This window comes from Ochotona princeps, chromosome 2 (genome assembly GCF_030435755.1).
Source record: "Ochotona princeps isolate mOchPri1 chromosome 2, mOchPri1.hap1, whole genome shotgun sequence".
NCBI lineage: Eukaryota > Metazoa > Chordata > Mammalia > Lagomorpha > Ochotonidae > Ochotona > Ochotona princeps.
The window spans coordinates 12,833,743-12,845,479 of record NC_080833.1 but is presented as its reverse complement, the minus strand read 5'-3'; the positions used below and the strand labels follow the sequence as shown (position 1 = coordinate 12,845,479).

The window sequence follows — 11,737 nt, the reverse complement described above, 5'->3', positions numbered from 1 at the left end:
ACCAGAGCTGAGCTAATCCAAAGCTAGGAGCCGGGAGCTTCTTCTGGATCTCCCATGCAGATGCAGGGTCCCAAGGCTTTGGGCCGTCCTCGACTGCCTTCCCAGGCCACAGGCAAGGAGCTGGATGGGAAGTGGGGCCGCCGGGACATGAACTTGTGCACATAGGAGATCTCTAAGGCTCATTTCCAGATCTAAGAATCTTAACTTGGCTTGCCAACAAACAAGAGCAAAAGTGATCCACCATATTGAAGGATTTTAATGATATTTGGATATTCTTGCCACAGTAACATGTGATCAATGTATTCCTCACATGGCTCCATCATGGCAAGGAGTCAAACTCTAGAAATAGTCCAAGTGACCTTACGGAAGAAAGGCAGTCACGCACCATAAGCAATCCATGTCTGCCACAGGTGCACGCAGCTCTGCATTTTTGGTTAAGAAGCAGCACCAGGCTGGTAAAACTGCTTGGTAATTCAATCAGATCTCACCACAACAGGAACTATTTACTCATGCACCACTGCCTAAAAGCTTTTTGGTGTAAATACTCTCACTGTAAGAAGCTTTATAACCATCCACAACTCAGCTATGTGCATCTAGGTTTGAGATGAGCAAACGCATCACCAACAAATCACACCAAGGCGTGACACTGCTGCTTGTGTACAGCAGCAACATTCAGTCACTCACATCTGTTTCTTCTTCTTTTTAAAAACGTATTTATTTTTATTGGAAAGATTTACAGAGAGCTCCAAGTGGCCGGAGCTGAGTTGACCCAAAGCCAGGAGCCTCTTCCAGGTCTCCCATGCAGATGCAGGGTCCCAAGGCTTTGGGTCATCCTCAACTGCTTTCCCAGCCCACGAGCAGGGAGCTGGATGGGACGTGGAGCATGGGACATGGACCGGCACCCAGACGGGGTCCTGATGCTTGCAAGGGGAGAGCCTTAGCCAGCTCCCTTTCCCACAGAGCACTCCTGTGTTTTAGGGGAACTGGCTTCAGTTGGCTTCTCCTCTGGTTTCCCTTCTCGCTGTCATCTCCCCGCTCCTGTTTCACAGCTCTATCACTGACCGATTTTCTCTCCCAGGCCTTCTCCCTATCTTACTTTTCTTCTTGCTTGTTGATCATCCTCTTTCATTGCTTCTTGCTTCATGTTTATCTTTCTTCTCCTTTTTGCATCTCCTGGGGAATGGTGACTGACACCATTTTTGTTTAGGAGACCTGGATTTTTTTTCAAGGCAATTCTGCTCCTCCTGTTTTGTCTCTTCTTGCACTTTTAGAACGTTTGGCCGTGCTGTAGCTTCTGCATGGTGTCTGGAACACTTTTCTTCCTTTGTCTTTTTTCTGTCTCTGGTTTTTGATGTGCTCCCTGATCTTGTACCGCTCTTTCTAGAATGAGATTTCCTCTGGCTTGCACTGTTGGTGCATTCCTCCTTGATCTGCTTCTTGAAGACGAGGGAGTCCTCCTCCTCCTCCTCCTTGACTGCGATCTTGATCTTGAACACCTTCTTTCTTCCTGCTAATCTGGCTCTGTAACAGCAGAAACCAGAGCCTGTGCTTCTCACACTCTTCCTGGAGCTCCCTCTATTTCTTTAGTAGAGGGATCAGAGTGCAGACAGTGAAACAAGGCCAGCCGCTGCATGGTTCAACATCAGAGCAGCAGGACTCATAAGCTGACCTGTGGCAAGAGACTGACAGTTCAAGTTTGCTCCAGGAAGCCCAACGGCAGCAAGGACAGGATTGAGAGCAGGAGTGAATGGAACAGCGCCAATTTGTGTAAGATGGTTAGGCGTGGGCAGGAGTCCACCAGCAGGCGGAAGACCTGCCACTACGTTAGCTGCTGCAACTGAGACAAAGTCTTAGCCTCACCAGGAGTAACTCTTTCTGCGTACAGTGTGCCCATCAAAGCTGAACGCAGTGTCTGCCAGATGCTGTGCCACAGCTGCTGAGTCCAGATCACGGGATTTAACAAAGCAGACGAGACTGGCATGGGCGAGTCATCTGGTGGCAGGAGGCACAGTGCGTCCATCTTTCCTAGAAAACCAGAGTCTGCATCTGCTCAGGGAGACATCACTCACTCCTCCACCACCACTTCCGTCACCCAGCCTGCTGCTGGGGCCTCCCTTCCCCCACCTGAGCGTCTGAAATGGATGACATCTTGCAATTGTCTGACAATTGGCACCTGTGGCCTAGTTCGCCGGCACCTCCCACTGACCACTTCAGATGAGAGGTAGAGAGGGATGAGAGAAGGGAGGGAGAGAGGAAGAACCCACATCAAGGCCTACTGGATGAAAGAAAGCAGGGCTACAGCACCACTCGCGCCAAGATCCGAGGGCATTGCAGAATTACCCTCATGCACTCCGTCTCAGCCGGAGGAGTCAGAGCCACAGCTCCAGGCCACCCTATGCCCATTTCCACTTCTAGTTAGTCCCCCAATTTCCCAACTTTTCTCCCAAGGCAGGGGCTCCCCTCTTAAGTACCCATCACAATGACCTGGAAGGACTGTAAAGTGAGCCCCAGGTCCCATCCACCAGAATTTCTGACCCATCAGATGTGTCTCTTTTTCATAGAAAACCACCTGAGGACACAGTCTAGTGCTACAGAAAGGTAAGCAAAGGTGATGTCATAAAGTACAAAAGTGATTGGGTCCAATCCACAAAGATGCTAAGCAGAAGTTCCAGAAGGAATAGCAGGTATGCCTGCTGAGAATCTAACACAGACCTAAATCACCTTCTAATCCAGCAGGAATATCTGTACGACCAGAGAGCATCGGACCCTAAGGTGCTCCAGCCAGGTTGAGAGCCTAAGAATGCCTACACTGGCCCACAAACCATGAGAGACTCAAGTGGGCCACCTGCTCCTTTCAGATCAGGTGGCACCCAGGGGTCAGATCGCCACTTCTGCCATGACAACATCCGCTATGCCCCTGATCATTGCTACCTCCTTGCTGTGCTGGCTAGACACCCCACCACCCTACTGAAAGCAAGCAGCGACGGCCTCTCCCACCACCATGCTTAGCCAGGAACAGGAAGCCAAAACAAGCTTTTCAAGGTGATGCCACTCTCCATACCCATCTGGCTCTCAAAGTGACGGTAACAGAAGATTCCGGACCCTCTCAGGAGCAAAATGGTGTGTTAGGATAGTAGACAAATGCAGAGTTCATGTCTCTTAAACATTGCTTCATTTTCCCCTCTACATTAAGGCAATAGAGTCTGGCTTTCAGGCTGTACGAAGTGGACCAGCATGTGAATTTGCCAACCCTGGCAACATTAGCTTTAGTTACATACTGAGTTGCAGAATTCCACTTGTACCTAGAGTAATAATTTCCAATCAGATTAAAATTTTACTCTTAGTCTGTGATACTATAGATCACCATAGTCCTTCCAATCTTTCTGGGCTGATCCTTATGACTTGCAGTCTAGAAATCCTGAGCTTGCATTTGCTGTTTATTGCTGTAGGTATTTGTTGATCAGACACACACGTGATCCCTCTGTGTTAGACACTGGTCATGACATTAACCAGATAGAACCGAAAACCAAGACAAGATCCCTTCCTGCAAGGACTTTGTCTTCTACTGAGAGAGTAAAGAATGAACAAACATATGTGACTTATGTCCAGTCACATGAGCCTCCCATTACTGCATGTCAGGAGCCACCATTTCCCCAAGCTGTGCCCTGGATCAACAGGTGTCTGCTTGGCTGTACTGGGTACATGGGCAACAATGTGCCAAATCACACCCCAGGAACCCATCCAAGATTCCCTAGCTCCCTTGAGGCCTCCATTCTTCATCTAACAGCAGTTAAAATTGTTGGGTTATAAGCTACAGCATTTTTTTTTCTGGCTAACTGAAGCCAAAAAAGAATTTTTTTTCCATTTTTTATTTTATTTTGACAATCTTTACATAGTTAATTTGAGTAAAAAGTTTCAAGGGCTATTGTCAGGAGCACTGCACGTGTGCCCTAAGATGGCGCTGAGACCCCTCCTCCCCTTGGAGCTTGGCAGTACGCAGGTTTCAAGAAATGCCTTCTGACTGGCCCGTAGCTGCATGTTTAGCGCATGTGCTACGCGTGATCAGAGCTATGATTGGCGTGCCTGCCGCGTGCATCGGTGACCTTTAAGCTGATTGGACTAGGATTGTATTTAGCGGTGGGGGTTCCAGGAAGAACGGGACAGGACAGGAAGACGGAGACGGACGGACGGGCTGAGACGGAGGACAGGGTACGACTGGGACGGACAGACAGAAGACTAGGGGCGACGAGGAGACTGAGGAATGAAGCAGAGAGAAACGGAAGAAAAACAGGAGGTAGTAGAAGTCGAGTCGACCGGCTGGGAAATGGACTGGTTGGAAGAATAAAGTGCCTCAGGAAACAGAGCCTGGAGTGTCGGGTGAATTCTTCTGCGGGACGGAAGACCCCGATAGGCTATAGAAAAGTGGGTAAGACTATTATGTCCATATTGTTTCCTTCTTGTATCTGAGGTAAAGGGGGATATTGAGGGAGAAGCCCCACCCAGTCTACAACCTACCCCAAGTCCCAGATGTGGGACATGCTCTGAGATAATTGCTGAAGTGGTTTTGATAGTTTACCAGTTATGAATCGCTGCCAATCTCGCCACTCCAAACATGATGAGGTCGTTGAAGAATCCACTGATTGACATAGTCCATCATAGAGTCTCCATTTGCCCAGTATTTCACTGCCAACATATGGCTGAGGTGGTTGATTGACTTGTTCTGTCTTCTGTCTTTTCTTGGCTAGGGTTCTGATTCTGGCAGTTCGATTGAGGAGATCCCCGAAGAAAGTTTGTCTGAGGTGTTGCCAGACCAGATTCTTACATGTACTAGCAAGTACAGGGCCTGGCACAGTCCACTGCCCCAATCAGCTGGTGTTGTAATTGCTGGGTTGGTTCTGTTCTCAGCGCTGTCCTCCACTGGAACCAATGGGTGTTGCAGTCCAGCCTGCTTCTGCCCAGTGCACACTCGGCCCTCACATAAATCAGTGGGAGCTGCAGCCTAGTCAGAGAGACCCACAATGACCCCCAACAGGCCCGCCCCTACCCTTGTTTGCCAGTATGTTTAGCAGACTAGTCCAGTCTGTCCCACATCCCATTTGGCTCTCGTACATGTCAATGGGTATTGAAGCTTAGATCCATCTAACCAGTTCAACAATCAAGCCCTCACGGGTGTTGTTGAGTGCCTCTCTGTCTAGCCACCCCAGCCCCTGTCCTAGTTTTCGTGCCCTCCCGTGATAGTGGTGACCCAAGAGGGAGGAGCCCACTATGTCCCTCCCAGGTCTCTCTCACTCCCGGTTTATGCACTCTCCAGGTGGTTCTATGGTTTGACTTGACAGAATTAGCCCCCAGTGCCAGCTTCTGCCATCTGATGCTGCGGCTAAGCCCAAACAACACTCACCCACTCTAATTTAGTTTGCACCAGTAGGATCAATCCGCCCAGCCTGACTTTTCCCTGATCTAGTCCACATGAGGCACACAGGTGTTGTAGCCCTATTTAGTCTAGTCTGTCCCCATCCCAGCTAACGCTCTCCAGTGGGAGTGGCCGTCCAGCAAGGGAACCCCCCCACCATCATTCCCCCTGCCGGCTCTGCCCCCTGCTTTCCTGGTTCTCACATGTGCTGGTTGGGCACTGCAACCACATCCGGTACAGGCAACCTCACCTTGGCATTCTGTATTGTGGACTCGTTTTTGTCACTACCGAACCTGGCCCGACCCACACTCTATTCTGGTGTTCAGATTTGCCAGTGGAGGATGTGAACTGATTCAGCTTGGTCTGCCCCCAACCCATGCCAAATGTATGCCAGTGGGATAATTTCCATAGCCTGTTTTGGGCTGTTTCCTATTGTGCTTCTTGCACTTACCCGCAGGGTCTGTGTCCTGCCAGAGGAGTTGCCCAGGCTCCTCCATCAGAACTCCTCCCAATGCCAGATTTTGCGCATACCAAGGGGTCCATGAGCCAGCCCTACTCAGTTCATCTCCTGTCCTAGCAGGAACAGTAGCTTTTCCTGACTGGCCTTCAACCCAATCTGGTTCTTGCTATTGGATGTTTCAGCCCAGCCATGGCTCATCCATACCCACATACGGCTCACATATGGCTCAGTAGGGGGTTGAGACCTAGCCTAGTCAGTCCCACATCTACCCTGGTCCTCCAGGACACCAGAAGGTGTTGGGGTCTGGCCCAGCCTGATATGTCCAGTCCCAGTCCACACTTGTTCCAAGGGAGACTACAACTGTTTCCTGGTTAGAACGCAGCCCCCATTCCAGCCCACACATTCCTTGGTGGGAACCTCAACCCTGTTAGGGTGTCCCCTAAGCTCCCCAACCAGGCCTGTTCCCAACCATAGATCACGCACATGCCAGTGGTTGCTCTGACTCAGCTTGGCTCAGTCCCTCACTTGTCCTGGCCTCTGCCTTAGACACTGTGGCTTAGCGTCCCTGACTCACGTAGACCAGTAGGTGCAAGAGCCTAGCTCAGCATGACCTGTGCTCCATCCTGGTTTCTAGTTTCGCTTGTAGGCTAAGGTTTGCTCAGTCCTGCCCGGTACACCCCGTTCCATTACCAACCCACACTTAAGCCAGCCATTGGAGCTACTTTGCCCAGCTTGTCCAACTCCCAGGTCTGGACCACGTGTTCACCAGCAGGAGCTATGACTCACTAGGGGGAGTTTCCCAAGTTCCTCTGCTTGATCCACTCCCAGACCCAGACCCAGTTCTCATATATGCCATTGGGTTTTAGGCCAGTTCCCAGCGCAATCTGATCCTCCAATTGGCCTTGTATGAGCTGGTGAACATTGCAGCCCGGCCCACCCCACACCCTATTGAGGATGCACATTCGGGTGCTGCTGTCTTGACCAGTCCAGACTGTTGCGGGTTCCTTTACCTGTGATTGATGGCAAGCTCCTTGGTCACACCTAGCTTAGTCCATCACCACCCAAACTCTTAAGCTAACCAATAGGACTAGAATTTCCACAGGGTTTGTCCCACACATCCACTACAGAATCTACCCCTGGATATGGTTCTCGAGTTCTAGTTAATGTTATGGCCCTGCCTAATGTGACCAGTCTCCTGATCCATCATCATGTCAGGTAATAGGATATGATCCTGCTAGACAAGCCCTGAGCCTTAGCTTTTGCATGAACTGGTGTTTGGTGCTCAGCATTGCTAAGTGATAACACATTCTTCATAGGAAGAGTAACTGTCATTGGGAATCTTTAGGATATATTCACCTTCCAGAAGCACAGTGGGTTCAACCTGGAGCTACATAAGCAGCGATTCAAAGAACCAAAACCCCAGAACTCCCCACGTGCATGTGGTGGCTGGCTTCTGGGATCTGGGCATGAGACACCCTGTCCCAGGACCCACCCACAGCCGAGAGGCTGCAGGAAGTTTAAACCCCCAGGCCCAAGGTCGTGCCCCTCCCCAATCCTGTCCACCGCCCAATGAGAGCAGCGAGTGGGCCTACCTAGCCCAGCCTTGGAGACCTCCCCCCTCGGTCAGTGTACTTACCCTGAAGGGAGCAGCCCCCAGAGCCCAGGCAGGCCCGAGCACAGCTCACCACATGCATGTGGTGGCTGACTTCTGGGATCCGGGCATGAGACACCCCATGCTAGGACCCCCCAAAAAGAAATTTGATGAAAGGAAATTGGGTGGATGACTCATGAAACAGAGGAAGGAGCTGCTCCTTGGGAAGGGCAAGATGTAAGAAGTGCCATAGGCAAGACCACAGGGCACCAAGGGCGGAATCCCCTGTTTAGCCGCTTTCACCTAGTACAAGCTGGGCTGAAGCCGCAGAGTTCCAGGAGGGCATCTGATTGGTTGGCTCTGACGATGTGCTCACCTCTGATGGGTGGAGTCTTATTATGATTGGCTGTTCTATCAGGTCTACACTGAATGAGAGGGCTTTTGCCTAAGGAAGAGAGGAGTGATGAAGGAAGGGTCGAGGCTGCTGAGCAGAGACAAATGAGGACTGGATGCCTGCACTGGTGGGTCTCTGTACCTGCGGCCTCTCCTGCACTGCCCTCCTGATCACAGAGCCACACCCTGTTCATCCTTCAAGAAGCCCAGCTGCCTCTGCAGCTCTCCCTGAAGGTCATCTTTGCAGAATTAACTGCACCTCCCCCTTGACACCCTTCATGCCACACCTCTGCTAGAGTTACTCATGCATTTGCTTGTCTTTGCCCAGCAGGATCAGCATGCAATCTTTCCACCTTCCTAATCAACACTATGTTTGCTAAACTAAATGATTGAGTTCTTCTCTTTCTTTGTAAGGAGTTGGTGGCCACTAATTTGCACCTGCTTTGAACACCAGCAGGCAGCCCTGAGATGTCTACCACTGTTCTGGCAGCTTCTGGGGAGCCCCTGCAAGGGGATCCTCTGTTTGTGAGAAATGTGGTTTGTTTCTGCATCGTATCCTTTGATTTTTCTTCCTGTGTTTGAAGGCGTCCAGCTGGCTGTGTGCTGCTGTCCACAGGAAGGCCTTTGGTGCGTTGACTTACACATCCCTCAGCAACCTACAAAAGCAGAATTCACACCTGGATCAAGACTTGGAGCAGGTGTCACCACCGGAGATGCTGAGGTCTGGATTTTTCCTCTGGGAGTCACTACAGCTCCACAACTGCAACGAGCGGGTGGCAATTTGGCTTTTCTGCCCAACCTCACACCAGTGGGCCCTTCTGCCCACTCCACGTCCCAACTAAGAGGCAGCTCTGTATGGACTGTGCATGGTTCTGGAAATACCCCTGTTTCTAAAGTAAGGGGCACACTTAGATGGCTTCTGCAGCAGCTGCTCACCCTCTTTCTTAAAATATTTATTTACTTACTTAATTAGTTACTTAAAAGAAAGAGATGGTGGAAAAACATGCAGAGAGAAACCTTCCACCTGCTGGTTCACTCCCCAAATGGCTACAACAGCTGGGGTGAGACCTGTCCAAAGCCAGGAGCCCAGAATACCATCTAGATCATCCACGTGTGTGTGTGGCAGGGGCCCAAGCACTTGAGCCCTCACCACTGCTTCCCAGACACACTAGCCGGACCAGAAGCAGAGCAGCCAGGGCTCTAACTCGCGCCCCCATATGGGATGCGGGTAACCCAAGCGGTAATTTAAACTGCTGCACAACCATGCCAGCCACCGCACCCCCACCATTTGCCCTCTTAACACCTTCCTAATGGAACCCAGATTTTCATGTGGGGACCCACTGCTCCCATCCTACACTACAGCACAGTAATGGTGCAGGTGGATAAAACCGTCCTCCCTCCGCAGACCCAGGAGTGCTTTCCAAAGGGTTTGTCGGTCAACCCTCATCTCTTCCTCTTCAGAGCATATCGAGGAGGCTGGTCCTAGCAGAACAAGCTGGACACATCTGTGCAATGGTTGTGAGCTGGGTTGGCCCTAACAGTGCTTTTCTATAGGTTCTTGCCTGTCACTTTAAAAAGCACAAATACAGCTCACAAAGTGATAAGCCTTTAAAAGGTGAGGAATTCACAGACTCATGTGGCCATGTTCAAGGTTAGAGCAGCCCATTGCTTCCTGCTATTGACTGTAAACCTGAGCATCCAGGAGGGTGTTATTTGCTGTAACTGAAAGCAAAGCAATGCTTGAACTGCACGCCGCCTAGTGGCAACACTTGTGCTCAAGGTGAAGTGAATGAAGCAAGAAAATGGAACCGCAGACCATAACTCCCCTTCCAACCTGGTCACTGACCCAAAGCACACCCCTGCCTCTCTCCTGACCTCAGGTTCCCCCTATGTGCTATGACAAGGCTGATACCACCTCCAACTCCTCAGGCTGGAGGCAGCCAAGACTCACGAACAGAACCCAAACCAGAATAGCATCCCAGACGAGCTACTTGGGGCTCCTGTCCACAATAGGGAAGGAGTGCCTCTCAGGAAAACATGAGGAAACAGCAGCCTCGGGAAGCTGCTGGCTGGTACCCACATTGGTACCACACACAAAACCAAAGTAAGAGAGAGAGAGGGAACCCAGGAGGTGAAGGAAAGCAGATTGCAGAGACACGGATCCTGAGCCCTGATCAAACCTGGCCTGCAGGCAGCTCTGCCCAAGAACTCCTTGGTTACAGAGTACGTAGTATTTAAGCCATTCAACTTTCCTTTTCTCTTCCTTACAACCATGGAGCATTCAAGTTCCAAGCAAGCTTGGCTAGACCATGGTATACCCACCCATGAGTGTCTGAGCAGGGGATGGGTCATGCCAGGCTGGGCCACAGTACCCATCAGAATGTGAGAGAACCAAATCTGGCGGCAGATTCTATAGGCACAAGTGAAAGCCAGGATGGCCCACAACTCCCACTCGTTCACATGAGGCGTAGGGTGGACCAGGTTGGGCTAAGCTACTGCACCTGCCAGTGAGAGCTGAGACTGGAAGAGGACTGGGCTGAGCCAGGCTGCAGCACCTGCTGGCAAATGCTGAGACTGGGGACAGGCCATCTCAGACTGGGCCGCAGCATCTGCGGACACACACGAGGCCCAGAACTGGGAGCAGGCCTGGGGAGGGGGGTGGGTATTGGGGACTCCTCACTTGCTGTGATGCTGCTTCCATTGGTGTGCATGATAGCTGGGACTGAGGGTGGGCCAGTCTGGGGGCATGCCAAGCTGGGCTCAACCGCCGTACCCAGTGGCATACGCAAGAGCCAGAATGCGTATGGGTCAGCCAAGCTAGGACACAGCACCAGCTGGCAAATGCCAGGACTGGGTGCAAGTCGTATGAGGCAGGCATAAGATCCAGGGCTGGGAGCATGCGTGGCGGGGGAACTGTCAGCACTCTCCTCCTAAGCTGTACTTAGCACTCACAAACACAAGAACCAGCACTAGGGGTGAGCCAGACAGGACGAGGCAGCCCCTATCAGCATAGGTGAGAGCCAGCTCTGCAAGGCAGCTCTGCAAGGGGGCTGAATTAAGCCATAGCACCCATGGGTGTGCACAAAAGCTGGATGGGATGCAGGCTGGACTGGGTCACAGCAGAGGTTGGTACGTGCAAAAACAGGCTGGGGAGGGGACAGGCCTGCTGGGGATTATTGGGAGTCACCCTGACTAGGCTATGGCTCCTGCTGATATGCATGCAGACTGGGTCTGTGGTGGGCTGGACTTGCCTGGGCTGCAGCATCCATGAGTTTGCATGAGATGCAGGGCTGGGGCAGAACAGACCCAGAAGCTGCATCCACCAGTATGTTGGGTCCGTTCCACCCTATGTTGCCTGGTGCAGGTGACAGAAAAGAGTCAAGTTTAAGGTCACCTCAGACAAAGTTTCTTAGGGGACTTCCCCATTAGACCACTAGACTCAGACCCTGACTACAACGAAAATCAGAGGATATGTGGTCTGACCTTGGAGTACATGTAGCAGGACTGGGCCTCCTCCGTTACTGATGCCTGTGCCGCAGACAGCATGGCCAGATGCACAGGGGACATGACAGCCAGCTCTTCTAGGCCAGCAGGGGATGTCGAAGGATGGAAAGCAGAGCAGGTTGGACTCTCCTGACCAAGCTTGACAGCCAGTGTCTGGGTCTGTGGATGCACTAAGGAAGCTTTGGTCAGCCAGTAGACCTTGGAAAGGTTTGTTCAACCCTGCAGCAATGAAAACAACAACTTCTTAGAACTATCAAAACCGGGCCCGGCAGCGTGGCCTAGTGGCTAAAGTCCTCACCTTGAACACGCCGGGATTCCTTATGGGCGCCGGTTCTAATCCCTGCAGCTCCACTTCCTTCCAGCTCCCTGCTTGTGGCCT

At 51.5% G+C, this 11,737-nt stretch overlaps 1 pseudogene; it reads right to left on the bottom strand.

Annotated features, from left to right (window-relative positions):
- Window positions 1-937: 937 nt before the first annotated feature.
- On the bottom strand, window positions 938-10,565 carry LOC101524424 (serine/arginine-rich splicing factor 11-like; annotated as a pseudogene).
- Between the last annotated feature and the right edge of the window lie 1,172 nt (window positions 10,566-11,737).